At 44.0% G+C, this 13,094-nt stretch overlaps 1 protein-coding gene and 1 long non-coding RNA gene across 3 annotated transcripts in view; one reads left to right on the top strand and one right to left on the bottom strand.

The window, feature by feature from the left end:
* TECR (trans-2,3-enoyl-CoA reductase) overlaps window positions 1-13,094 on the bottom strand; it is a 54,071-nt gene that overhangs the window by 28,919 nt on the left and 12,058 nt on the right. The window lies entirely within an intron of this gene.
* The window catches only part of LOC140704530 (uncharacterized), a 54,658-nt gene continuing 46,888 nt past the window's right edge, over window positions 5,325-13,094 (top strand). For both annotated transcript variants that reach the window (XR_012083760.2, XR_013541963.1), the window contains exon 1: window positions 5,325-5,717. This is a non-coding gene — a long non-coding RNA (uncharacterized LOC140704530). The remainder of the gene's footprint in view (window positions 5,718-13,094) is intronic.

Genomic DNA, 13,094 nt, shown 5'->3' with positions numbered 1-13,094 from the left:
AGTCCCTGTTTCATCAACCTTTTCAAGCATGATTTGAAAATGCATCCCTTCCCCAACTTTCAAAAAGCTTTTGATGACTCATTGTCTCCTGGCTAGTCTGTTTGTTTGTTTGTTTAACTTATATGCCACCCACTCTGCCCAAAGGTCTCTGGGCGGCGTACAACAATTAAAATACAATTAAAATACAACAAAAAGATAAAACGATTAAAATACGATTAAAATAGATACTCTAAAAATTGCCATCAGTACCCACAGTTGATATTATTTCAATGTAAAGCCTTCTGGAACAGGAAGGTTTTGACCTGGCGCCGAAATGTCATCAGTGTTGACGCCAGACGAAGCTCAGTCGGGAGGGCATTCCATCGTCTGGGGGCAGCTGCCAAAAAGGCCCTTTGTCTACAAGCCGTCCCTCTTACCTCCTTAAGGGAGGGCTCTTTCAAAAGGGGCCCCTGGTTAGATCTTAACTGCCGGGTAGGTTCATATGGAAAGAGGCGGTCCTTTAGGTATCCAGGGGCCAAGCCGTTTAGGGCTTTATATGTCAAAACAAGCACTTTGAATTGGGCCTGGGAAGCAACTGGTAACCAATGTAATTTAAACAGAATCAGCTTGATGTGTCCCCTAGCGGCCCCACCAGTCACCAGCTGCGCAGCTCGATTCTGGACCAGTTGCAGTCGCTAGACCGTCTTCAAAGGCAGCCCCATGTAGAGCACATTGCAATAATCTATACGAGATGTTACCAGTGTGTGTGTAACATGTTAATCTGCACGATTTTTATAGTCTTGGGACAGGACTCACTTTGCTCTGCTTGCTCTGGAAGGCTGCAAAATCCTCTCCTGTGGGTTTTCAAAGTGCACGTGGTAAGAGGACAGCCCATACTAGCAGAAGCAGTGGAATCAAACTTAAGTATTTGGTTGGGTCCTGGCTCTGATCCTATGGTTGCTATTACAGTTTTTATGGCCTTGTGAGAATGCTTCCCTAAAAGATGCTTTGTCTTCTGGTTGCTAGAACCTTTCTACAGTGTCAGCTTATCTTATATAAAGTTACTCAAAGTATTCACACACTGCCACTAATGTGCATGACCAAGGCATGTTCTTACACTCACACAGTATATACAACACTTTCACACCAAGTATAGTTATGATTTTAGTTCTGAAGCCTATGTTGTACAATTTTTCCCAGACGCACCAACTGGCGTCCAACACTCTGGAGCATAGCTGGGCAAAATATGGTCATCTAGATATTACTGAATTGCTACTCATAGCATTTCTCACCTCCAACTATGCTGGCTGAGGCTGACGGGAGATGATATGTAAAAATAACTCTGCACTTTTGTCTGTGTCTTTTTTAAACCATGTACTTGTTCCTATGATCTCTCAATCTTTTCAGCTTTCTTGCCAACACAATACTTCTGAGCTTGACCATAAAGAAAAGCTAGAATGTTGCAGACAATTTTATTTATGATCAAGGAGGAATATGACAAAGAGTTATAGAAGTGTATGAGATGCAAGCAGTCAGAACAGTTTCTCCTCTGACAATACAAATATTCAGGTTCACTCTGCAGTTGATTGTCCACAAAACTGGAAAACAAGTAAGTTCTGTTTCACAACTTGAACACTTAATCTGTGAAATCAAGAGGATATGTTGGTGAACACTTTTATGGCAGCTCTCATAAAAGGTTTAGGCAGGTTTATGGCACAGGTCTATCAATAGTGATTAACCATATCTCGTTGCACAAATAATAATGAAGCAGATTCTTCATGATTCCTTCACTATAAGATAGCACTGATAAGATTACAGTATATGGGCATCTTCTATAAAACATTGGGGATCTGCACTAGCACCAAAGTCTTGACTTGGAATTTGGAATAACAGTCCTTTAGATTCCGAATTTTGAAAATTTGGAATTTTTAGATATCCAGAACTCCATTACAGTCAATATGAGCATCACAAAGGCATTATTTTGCCCTTAAAACACACAGGCAAAACTTTTTTAAAAATCCCTGTGTCCTCTGATACCTTCCTAGTGATTGCACCAAACAAAAAGCACGTACAGTGATGCCCCGCAAGACAATGTTAATCCATTCCATTGAAATAGCTGTCTTGTGAAAACATAGTCTTGCAAAATGCGATTCCCCACTGGAATGCATTGAAATCCGTTTAATGCATTCCAATGGGAAAAATAGTCGTCGTTTTGCGAAAATCGCCCATAGGGAAGCCATTTTGTGAAGCGCTGATCAGCTGTTATAATTGCTGTCTTGCAAAGCATCGGTCCCCAAAATACCTGTTTTGCGAAGCGCAGATCAGCTGTTAGAATCATCGTCTTGCAAAGCATCGGGCCTGGGGGAAAAAGTCTTGCGAAGCACAGATTGAAACATTGTATAGCAAAAATCGGCCATAGGAAACAGTTTTGTGAAGTGCTATAGCGATCGCAAAAACTCATCGTCATGTGGATTCATTGTTCTGCAAGGTAATCGTCTAGCGGGGCACCACTGTACACCAACAGCCAGCAGTGCCTAAGTATTAGGAAATTACTGCAGTGGCCATACTGATTGAACCCTGAATGGTGGGAATGTCAGCAGGAAATGTCAGTAGCTTTGGGGAAGCAAAGAACAGGTTGCACTGGGGAGTGGGCTAATACTCTGGGGAAAACCGGCAGACAGATTGAGCATCAGATAGCCTGTGGTGTGTGGCAACTGTGCCAACAGCATGAGACACAGCATAGTTGAGTGAGTGAGCAGAATCTTGGAGTAGCAGAAGAATGCAAAAGGCAAAGGGAGAAGGCAGCCGAGTGAAGCTTGGTGTACCTAGTTCTATGAGCAAAGTGTCCCATTCTCTCTTCAGGTAAGACCAGAATGCAAAGTTGACCTTAAGGAATATACGTTTGTCTACTGCTTCAGGTTCCAAGCATGAGTAGTGCAAATTGACAATGTCCCCTGCTTGAGAGAACACTCTCTCATTGGGCACACTAGTTAGTAGGCAAGACAACAGTCCCACTACCATCTTGGCTAGATCTCCACAAACAGACTCCTCCTCAGCTCAGTACAACAAAGGGCCAGCCTCTTTTGGCTTGCAGGGCTCCTGTATGTATGCCTCTACCTCTGTCTCTGCCATGTCCTTCTTCTGAGGTGGTGTCACTAGAGTACAGCCCCTGCCATGAAGGAAGCTTGCCCTATTGTTGCAGGGGTGAGGGTCGTTTGGACTCTATAATACAACTGCTGGTATTCTAGAGTCCAAGACCCTCACACCTGCAAAAACAGGGCAGGCTATTTGGGGTACTGTAACCATTGGTAGTTTCTTCCTGCTCTGTACAACTCCTCAGTGCTAGCTGGACCCTTTTCACTAGCTGCTACAGCTGCTACAGCTGCTACTGCATGTGATGAAAAAACGGCTAACATTGTCCCCCACCCTTGCTGCTGTTTAACATCCACTGCCCACTGTTTAATTCTGGGGTCCAAGAGGACTGTTAGAATGTACTCCTTCTTTTTCCACAAGGATGCAAATGTGTATTGGAGCAACTCCTTTGGTATGCTGGCCAGGGCCACCATTTCAGACCAGAAAATATGTTCTGTGGAATCCCCCATCAACACAGACCAATAGTTCTCAACCTTGGGTCCCCAGATTTCTGGGACTACAACTCCCAGAAATCCTAGCCAGCAGGGCCGGACTGGGACCAAAAATCGGCCCTGGCATTTAGAGCACACAGGCCCACCGGCTGTGGGGACACAGGCCCACCTGGCTTTGGGCCAGGATTGGCCCTATGGACCCCTGAAAATGCACCGGGGGGATTTTGAGCGAGGTGCTCTCGCCATCAGCCTGGCCTACCTCACAGGGCTGTAGGGAGGAGGATAAAACTTGGGAGGGAGCCGAGGATATGAACGAAACGAATAAACAGAACCTCCCTGTGCAAGAGGAGTGTATCTTTTCTGCCGCAGCGCATCCTAAGGAGCAGGATAAGAAGGCAACTCGTATCTAAAGCGGGGTTGTGACATTCTCAGGGGACGGTGAAACAAAGACAGCGTAGCCCAGCTCTGATGAGGAAATTTTCACTTAAAAAAAAAACTGGCCAGGAAAGTTGATCTTCCCGGGACCGGGTCAGGATCCCTCCGGTCGAGGCTGGGCTTGCCGACGAAACTTCAGCCCAGCCTCGTCAGAGGGGCTTTCCTGGGAGGCAGCGTGGCCACCCCTGCCCGGGAGGAGAGGCTTTCTCGGCTTCCAGTTTCCGATCGGCCCTCCTCACCTCTTCCAGTCCCCCCCCTCCGCTCTTTTCCCCATCCTCGCCCCCTTCCTCCTCCTCCTCCCCTCTCCGCCCCCCCCGCTTTCCCTCCTCGCCCGCCCGCCCGGGGAAGGCCGGCCGAGGTGCCCGCTCCCTCTCCCGTCCCCCAGCGGCGCGCTTCCCTTTGGAGAGGCCAAGGGCGCCCGTTGAAGGCGACGCGCCCGGGCACCGTGCGCTCTCGGCCACCTGGGCGCCCGGGCAGCGGGCCTGGCCGGGCCGGGGCGGGCGGGCGGTGGGGGAGGATCCGAGGCGCGGCTGCCTCCTCCTCCTCCTCCTGCCGCCGCTCCCGCTCCGCCCTCCGGCCCTCCCCGGCCCCAGCGCGCCAGGGCGAGGAAGCGAGCGAGCGAGTGGGGTGGGGGATGCACCATCCAGACCCTCCGGCCGGCCACCAGCACCAGCCGCGGCCCGAGAGCAGCCGGCAGGCAGGCAGGGCCAGGAAGCCGCGGCGTCTCGGCTGCCCTGCGCTAGCCTCGAACAAAGCACGCCGCCGCCGCGGGCGCGGGAGGGAGGCGGAGCGGCCGCGTCCCCATGGCCGCCACCTCCGCCGCCCAGAGCCCGCCTTCGCCGCCGCACTCTTGGGCCAGGAGGGGAGGTTGGGGGGGGGACGCCCCAGCTGGAGGGGGCAGGAGGAGGAGGAAGGAGGAGGAAGAGGAGGAGGCAAGGCGAGGCAAGGCAAGGGGGTGGGGAGGGAAGGCTCCCTTTCGCTCTCTCGCTCGTTCGCTCTCTTTTGGGGAGGGGGGCTCAGCCTGGCCCTGCGCTAAGGCAGGAACCGTAGTAAGGCCTTGCTACCTCATATTTCCAAAAAGGGCCACAGATGGTGGGAGGGTCCTGGACAAAACAAACTACAGATCTAACCTTGTCACCCATTTCTTAAGTTGACCCACCTATCCTTTTTTTTTTTTTTTTTTTACAAACAAGAGCCAGAAGCATCTTCCCATCAGCTGTCTACTTATTTAGGACATTATGGTCTCTCCGAAGTGGTGTCTCGAGTGGGCAGGCAAGAATTTGGACTCTGTTCAGCACTTTGGCCAAAGAGCAAGGATCAACTTCTAACAGAGGTATTAATAGAACTGTGCCTCAGGCTGGAATGGTCACCCTCATGCCTCGGAGCTTCTAGAACAAAGAATTTCTTCCAAGGGGAAGCAGCACACAGATCACACTGACTGGATTAACTTGTTGTGAACTACAACCACTTGTGCAAAAAGAACGGAGAGAATCACACTAGGCTATGTGATAGGGTAGGAGAGTTGTCCTGAAGAAGAATCGAGATGTCAAATAAGCGGTGGAAAACTTCAGAATAACATACTGTCATCTTCAAACACAGCAGCCCTGCAGACTTCCCCAGAGATGGGAGCTAAAAGAAAATGTTTTGGATAGTAAGGACTGCAGACCATAGAAGAAGAAATGCAAGGAACCACTTGTATAAAGCAAGCAAAAAATTCTGGTAAGTAACTGATTAACTGAACTGCTACTTTGTCGGGGGGGGGGGGGAGAAACAGTGAAATATACAGAGCAGTATATGAACTACGAACACTTATTAGTCTGCTCTGTGCTGCATACTATTTTAAATACACTGGGCAAAATCCTGTGGCATCATTCTGCCACTGTAAACGAGACTGGGGTGTCAGTAATAATTAATTTAGATTAACTTGGAGCTTCCTATCCCCCCAACTTCTGTTTCCAAGGCTACTTAGGGCTCCCATTTGCCCTCAGGAAATCTTTGGTAACCTTGGGATAGAGAGAGGGATTTTAATAGTCAAAAATCACAGCAGCAGTGTTCCCAATCTTGGCACTGGTAATTTTTAACTATGAAAAGCCTGCCCCCCGCATCCTGACACTCCCCAAAGCTTCCCCAAGGCAAAAGTGAACCCTAGGGAACTTCAAAAGCGGATGGGGTGAGCTATACAATAATTTATATTAATTATTTCTGGTGGAACTGCGCCAACAGGACTTGTTCATTGCTTCATGAAAGCAGTCCTGCAAACAGGGATGAGTTGTTGAATTTTTTTCTGTCATGTCATTGTTAGGAAGGTGCCTAGTTCAGAAAGCTGGGGGGGTGGACACCAAAATACAACCAAGCACACATTAAGAAAGGAAAAGGCATTTTACCAACAGGTAGCCCAGGTAAAAATTCATATGTCACCCACAGTCTCGTTTTGAGATCTTCTTCAAGGCACATTCATATCACCCTTCAGTCTGTACAACCATGTCCTCCCTGGAAGGATTAATTATATACATGTTCATACTTTCTAGGCATACAGTCAGACTGTCAAAGGCACCGGGACATACAGACTTAAGAGCTCTCTAGCACAGCAAAGAAATCCACTGCCTTAGGGCAAACCTTCCCATTCAGTCCTAACAAGAGCAAATGCTATACTTACTACAAATATAAGAATTCAAATATTTTTAAATAAATAAATTCTGTCCCCAAAAAAAAAGAATTTGACTGGCAAAAAAATATTAACAGCTCATAAAACTCAATCACTGGGTTTTATGAACTGTTAACAGTTGTCTTCAGTTTTCCTTATAATATCCAAATATTATTTAAACAAGTCTTAAAGGCTTTATACACCTTGCTTTAAAAAATCACTTTAGGAGTTACACCACTGTTTATCTCATGCCTGCAGTGGTGCATAATTGTAATTAGAAAGCTTTTAAATACACATGATATATCGTCTCCATTTCCAGGCACTCCACCCCAATAGGGACTTGCATGCAAGAACTGCATGGTGGCTTACTTGCCACCAGCATTTTCAGTCCATTAGAGAAGATGGGAGAACAAGGAAGACACTGGTACACAAAGTTGCCTGAAAAAGATCAGAAGCCCTGAGGCTACAGTGAAACACATGCTTTCCTGTGGTACAACATGAAGCTGGGCAGCAAGCAGTAGCACATATACAACAGATTTCCCCCCTCTTACATACATGTTGATATGCAGCTGCCTGAGAAGAGAAAAAGGAAATCACGGCCCTGATCCTTTTCAGCCCTCAGATGCAACTGAAGACAGTGCAAGAATGTAGTAATGTTATCCCTTAATCCCTACTGATTGAGAATATTAACAACTCCAACCTGTGCCGTAATGATTCCCTGCTGTTTTCATCCCCCCCCCCAAGAAATCGCAAGGCTCAAGATACAGCAACATTCACGCTAGACAAGATAATTTAATGATCGATACAAGCAAAGGCAAAAAATAGCTGAAGAATTTATATAACCTGCGCAAAAATCATAGTTTCTGCATTGATCCATTTCCTTAATACCTTTGTCAAATGACACAGTTAAGAAGGGAATCTATGGTTTGTCAGTCAATATCAAGGAGCAATTATTAGAAAAAAATCACGTGTCTCCCTACTGTGCACTGCAATTGGACAAAAGCACAGACATAACAAAGTGACTTCACTGTGCTATGTTAGATATAAGCAGGAGAGAAGCGTTTTTGAAGTCATACTGTTCATCTCCTCGTTAGTACAAACAACAGCTGAAGAAGCATTTCACAGCTTAAACAAGTTTGTAATATCTCATGACATGGAATTAGCACAGACAGGGCACGAGCAATGTCTCGAAAGATTACTGGACTTGTAGCATGGATTAACAAAATCATGCTGTTGGTTACTTGGTATCTTTGCTGCATATGTACGGAAACTCTAGTTACTAAGAAGATAACAGAAAAACTAAAACAGATCTTAAATGAATCAGTCAAAATTGTATATTTTATAAAAAGCAAATAATTGAATTCAAGACTTTTTGAACAGCTTTGCAAAGATATGGACAGTGAATACCACCAATGTTTGCTACGTTGTAAAGTTTGTTGGCTATCACAAGGTGAAGTTTTGTTTCATTTTTTTGGAATTGAAAGACAAGATAAGATTATTCCTCATGAAGAAGCAATTTCACCTCTGCAGTCATTCGACAGATTTTTCCCAGTTAGTCAAATTAACATATCTGTCAGAGATCTTCACCCATTTAAATATGATCAACTTAAATCTTCAAGGAGAAAAGGGTTAGTTTTTCAAGTTGAAGACAAGATCAAAGCAATAACCAAGAAGTTGCAATTGCCTATCGAACTGAAATAATGAGATATTTCCAAACCTCACAAATTTTCTTAGTTCCACCAAGAGTTGTCTGAAGAGGTCACATCATTTATCAAAAGACATTTGGAGTATTTGCAGCATAGTTTCCCTGAATATTTTCCTGTTCCTGATGCAAGCAAAAACTGGATTGGAGATCCCTTTTCAGTTAATGTGTACGAACTAGAGGGGCTCAAAGCAGCAGAGGAAGATAAATTCATAGAAATATCCACAGATGGTGCTCTGAAATTGCAGTTCAAAGAGCAGTCCCTTCCAAATTTTTGGGCTCACCTACAAGCAGATTTTCCAGAACTATCAAACAGGGCTATGAAAGTACAGTGGTGCCTCGCTTAGCGAGGTTAATCCGTTCCGGATTAACCCTCGCTCAGCGAATCCATCGTTAAGTGAAACAAAAAAGTCCATAGGAACGTATTAAAACTGATTTAATACGTTCCTATGGACTTAAAACTCACCGTTCTGCGAGTTTTCTCCATTGCGGCGGCCATTTTGGATGCCTCGTTAGCGAGGCAAAACAGCGGTCGCCATTTTGTTTTAGCGGCGGCCATTTTGGAACCGCCGATCAGCTGTTCGCTATGCTTTGATCGCGTCCGCGCGATCATCGCATAGCGAAAAAAGCCCATAGGGGCCATCACTGAGCGAACGCTCCAGCGATGGCCCGGGACCCATCGTTGTGCGGATTCATCGCATAGCAAAGCGTTCGCTATGCGAGGCACCACTGTACTGATGCCTTTCTTAACAATATACTGTACTTGTGCTAAAAAGCATTCTGTGTTCTCATGTATCTTAAAAATAAGTGTAGAAACAATTTGACAAAAGTAGAGTCAGAACTCAGAATACAAGTGTCATGATCAGGAGATATGTGGTTAGAAGCATGTCATGAGAATGGGATATGCAGTCAAGAGAAATATAAAATGGAGACAGAATGGTTCTGTGTGGAGATGATTTGAAGGACTTTGGAATATGTTTTTTTCTCAAGTACCATGAGAATGTTTTCCTGCAGACAGTTACAGGCAGGAACGAGATTATTGGCCTGGAAGACTCAACATTCCAAGCTAACTGGAGAAGACAAACAACACCTGCAACTCTCATGGGAATAAGGGGTGGAAAGAGGGGAACAATCTCTTAAATTTAATTGGTTAACAGCCAGAAAGGCCAAGAAGATGGGAGGAGTTTGGGAAAGTAAAAATTGGAGAATGTGTTATGTGAAATGATTCTATTATGCTATTATTCTCTTACTGATGATGGATTTAGACTGATAATGGATTTTGTCTAGATCAGTGGTTCTTAACCTTTGTTACTCGGATGTTTTTGAACTGCAACTCCCAGAAACCCCAGCCAGCACAGTTGGTGGTGAAGGCTTCTGGGAGTTGCAGTCCAAAACTCCTGAGTAACCCAAGGTTAAGAACCAGTGGTCTAGATGATCGTATGAGCATGTAACTTGCAGAAGAAAGAAAGAGGGAGGCTAGCCCTCTATAGGTAAAGGTAAAGGTTCCCCTTGACAATTTTTGTCCAGTCGTGTCCGACTCTAGGGGGCGGCGCTCATCCCGCTCTTCAAGCCATAGAGCCAGAGCGTTTTGTCCGAAGACAATCTTTCCGTGGTCACATGGCCAGTGTGATTTAGACACGGAACGCTGTTTACCTTCCCACCGAGGTGGTCCCTATTTATCTACTCGCATTTGCATGCTTTCGAACCGCTAGGTTGGCGGGAGCTGGGACAAGCGACGGGTGCTCATTCCGTTGCGTGGATTCAATCTTACGACTGCCGGATCTTCTGACCCTGCAGCACAGGCTTCTGAGGTTTAGCCCACAGCGCCACCACGTCCCTCTATAGCCCTCTATAGCCCTCTATAGCCTATCCTAAATTATCTTTTAGAAGTTTATTATTTTAGCTGGGAATTGTTATTTTATTTAACTGCAATAATCTTTGGATATGTTACTGAATGCTATGCTTTTGCAATATAAACTGATTTTCCATGAAATTTCATTTTTCTAATAAAAAAATTAATCTTAAAATCCTTATTGAGGACTGGTTTCTTGAACAGCAATGGTCTGGCTAATTCCAGGAAGTGGAAAGGCCACAAATTAGCTACTATTCAGAGTCCTACCTCACAGAGCTTTGATGAGTTCTTTACTGTTGTTCTTTAGTCATTTAGTCGTGTCTGACTCTTCGTGACCCCATGGACCAGAGCACGCCAGGCCCGCCTGTCTTCCACTGCCTCCCAGAGTTGGGTCAAATTCATGTTGGTAGCTTCAATGACACTGTCCAACCATGTCGTCCCCTTCTCCTCTTGCCTTCATCCCAACATCAGCATCTTTTCCAGGGAGTCTTCTCATGAGATGGCCAAAGTGTTGGAGCCTCTGCTTCAGGATCTGTCCTTCCAGTGAGCACTCAGCATTGATGTCCTTCAGAATAGATGGCTTTGTTCTCCTTGCAGTCCAGGGGACTCTCAAGAGTCTCCTCCAGCACTGCCATTCAAAAACATCAATTTTTAGCAGTCGGCTTTCTTTATGGCCCAGCTCTCACTTCCATACACCATTACTGGAAAAATCATAGCTTTGACTATGTGGACCTTTGCCAGCAAGGGGATGTCTCTGTTTTTAAAGATGCTATCTAGGTTTCTCGTCACTTTCCTCCCAAGAAGCAGTCATCTTTTTATTTCGTGGCTGCTGTCACCATCTGCAGTGATCATGGAGCCCAAGAAAGTAAAATCTGTCACTGCCTCCATATCTTCCCCTTCTATCCACCAGGAGGTGATGGGACCAGTGGCCATAATCTTAGTTTTTTTGATGTTGTGCTTCAGACCATTTTTGTGCTCTTCTCTTTCACTCTCATTAAGAGGTTCTTTAATTCCTCCTCACTTTCTGCCATCAGAGTGGTATCATCTGCATACTCAAGCCCCTTTGCCACGACAAGGCAGCAATCCATGAAGGGGTTGGTGAGTTATAAGGAATCACAAAGCTCATGTGCCTGTACGTGCTAAATACTAAATAAATACGAAAGTGTTCTTTTTAGGTCAGGCTTGTTCAAAGAGGCTTATGCTACACACCACTGATAGTCTAGGGACTCAACCCAACAAGAAGGTGGTAGGTAAGGGGCTGGCAACTCTCTGAACAAGTGCCCATAGATCTTTAGGGACCGTGAGCATGACAACAAGTTACAGCTATTAAATCCAATATAACAAGGCTTGTAAGTGAAAAGCAGTACCAGCCTTCTTATTAATGATAATATGAGTATAGTATGTTTCCTTTTCCCCACCCAACTTATGTTTAATGAGGTATAATTCTGTACAAATTATCTTCATGTCACTTTCTAGCTTTAATTTTAATGTGACATTTTGTATAGGTGTGTCATATTAATGATTTTATGTGCTTGTAATTTCAGTTTCTCCAGCATGAAGATGATAATGATGATTAAAAACAATAGGCAGTCAATCAAAAGTGTAAAATATTTTTAAATATATTTGTTTTAACAATTATGATTGACTGTGCCTATTGTTTTTAACAACAACAACAATAATATAAATATTTTCATCATTTTGATTGTGGCATGTGTTTTTAATAATAATAATGATGATGATGATGATGATGATGATGATGATGATGATGATGATGATGATGATGATGATGATGATGATCATGATCATGATCATGATCATGATCATGATCATGATGATGATGATGGAATATGAGCATATATTTATATGTGTGCATTAACATATTAATTTATTTCTCCATTCTCTCCAAATGAGAAACGTTAAATATCTGATGCACTCTTGGGTTTTAAATCTTGAGTTAAATCTTGGTAGTCCACAGCAACAAAAAATATTTAAAGGTGGCCCATGGTAAAGAAAAGGTTAAACCACTGCTTTAATACATACATATTATAGTCATAATTTTTAATTAGGTTATTTTCAAAGGTATAGTTAACATAAATATTTTAACAACAACAACAACAATAGTAGTAGTAGTAGTAAAGTCTTTTTGAAATACAGTAATTTAGATAGTTACAATGACAACTGCATGCTATCAAGCTGATTCCAACTTATGGCTACTCTTTCCAGGATTTTCTGTGTACAAAGTACTCAGATTATAGGAAAGACAACAAAATAAGTATTGCGCTGACTTTTCAATTAAATTATTGAAAAGTTTATGATTTACTCTGCTGCCTATATCAAAAGAAAAATAGCAGTCCACTGATACTTAGGATTCTCACTGAATTTTAAGGCAAGGATGAAAAAGACATAGGCTATGGAGATAAAAATCCTATTGCATACACCTGTGTGATGCCATAGAGATGAGACAACTTTTGGTAACTAAAAACTTCCTACTTCTGTCCCACAGTTTTTCTAATCCCAGCTTAATCCCTTTGATCACACAGAAGCTGCGGGACAGAAGAAAATCTTTAATTACTAAAAATCTCCTCCTGTCCGTAATGTCATCTGGCAACAGGAATATTCAGTAATTAAGACTCCCCCACTTTCTGTCCTCTGGCTCCCACAGTTTCCATGCAATGAAAGGGATTACCTGGGAGTTGGAAAAGGTGTGAGACAGAAGTAGAAAGTCTTTAATTACCAAAAATCACCCTCTGACTGTCACTTTCATCACTCTTCTACAGAAAGAGCTATGTCAACAGGATTTCAGGCCAGTGATGTTTAGTTTTGTTTCAAGGACAGAAGAATGAAGAAATCATAGTAAGAGTTGTAAAAATGTACAACTATTTTTGAAGGAAGATGTAT

The sequence above is a fragment of the Pogona vitticeps genome, chromosome 2 (assembly GCF_051106095.1).
Source record: "Pogona vitticeps strain Pit_001003342236 chromosome 2, PviZW2.1, whole genome shotgun sequence".
Classification (NCBI taxonomy): Eukaryota; Metazoa; Chordata; class Lepidosauria; order Squamata; family Agamidae; genus Pogona; species Pogona vitticeps.
Note: the sequence above shows the minus strand (reverse complement) of the source record. Positions and strands in the feature narration are given on the sequence as shown.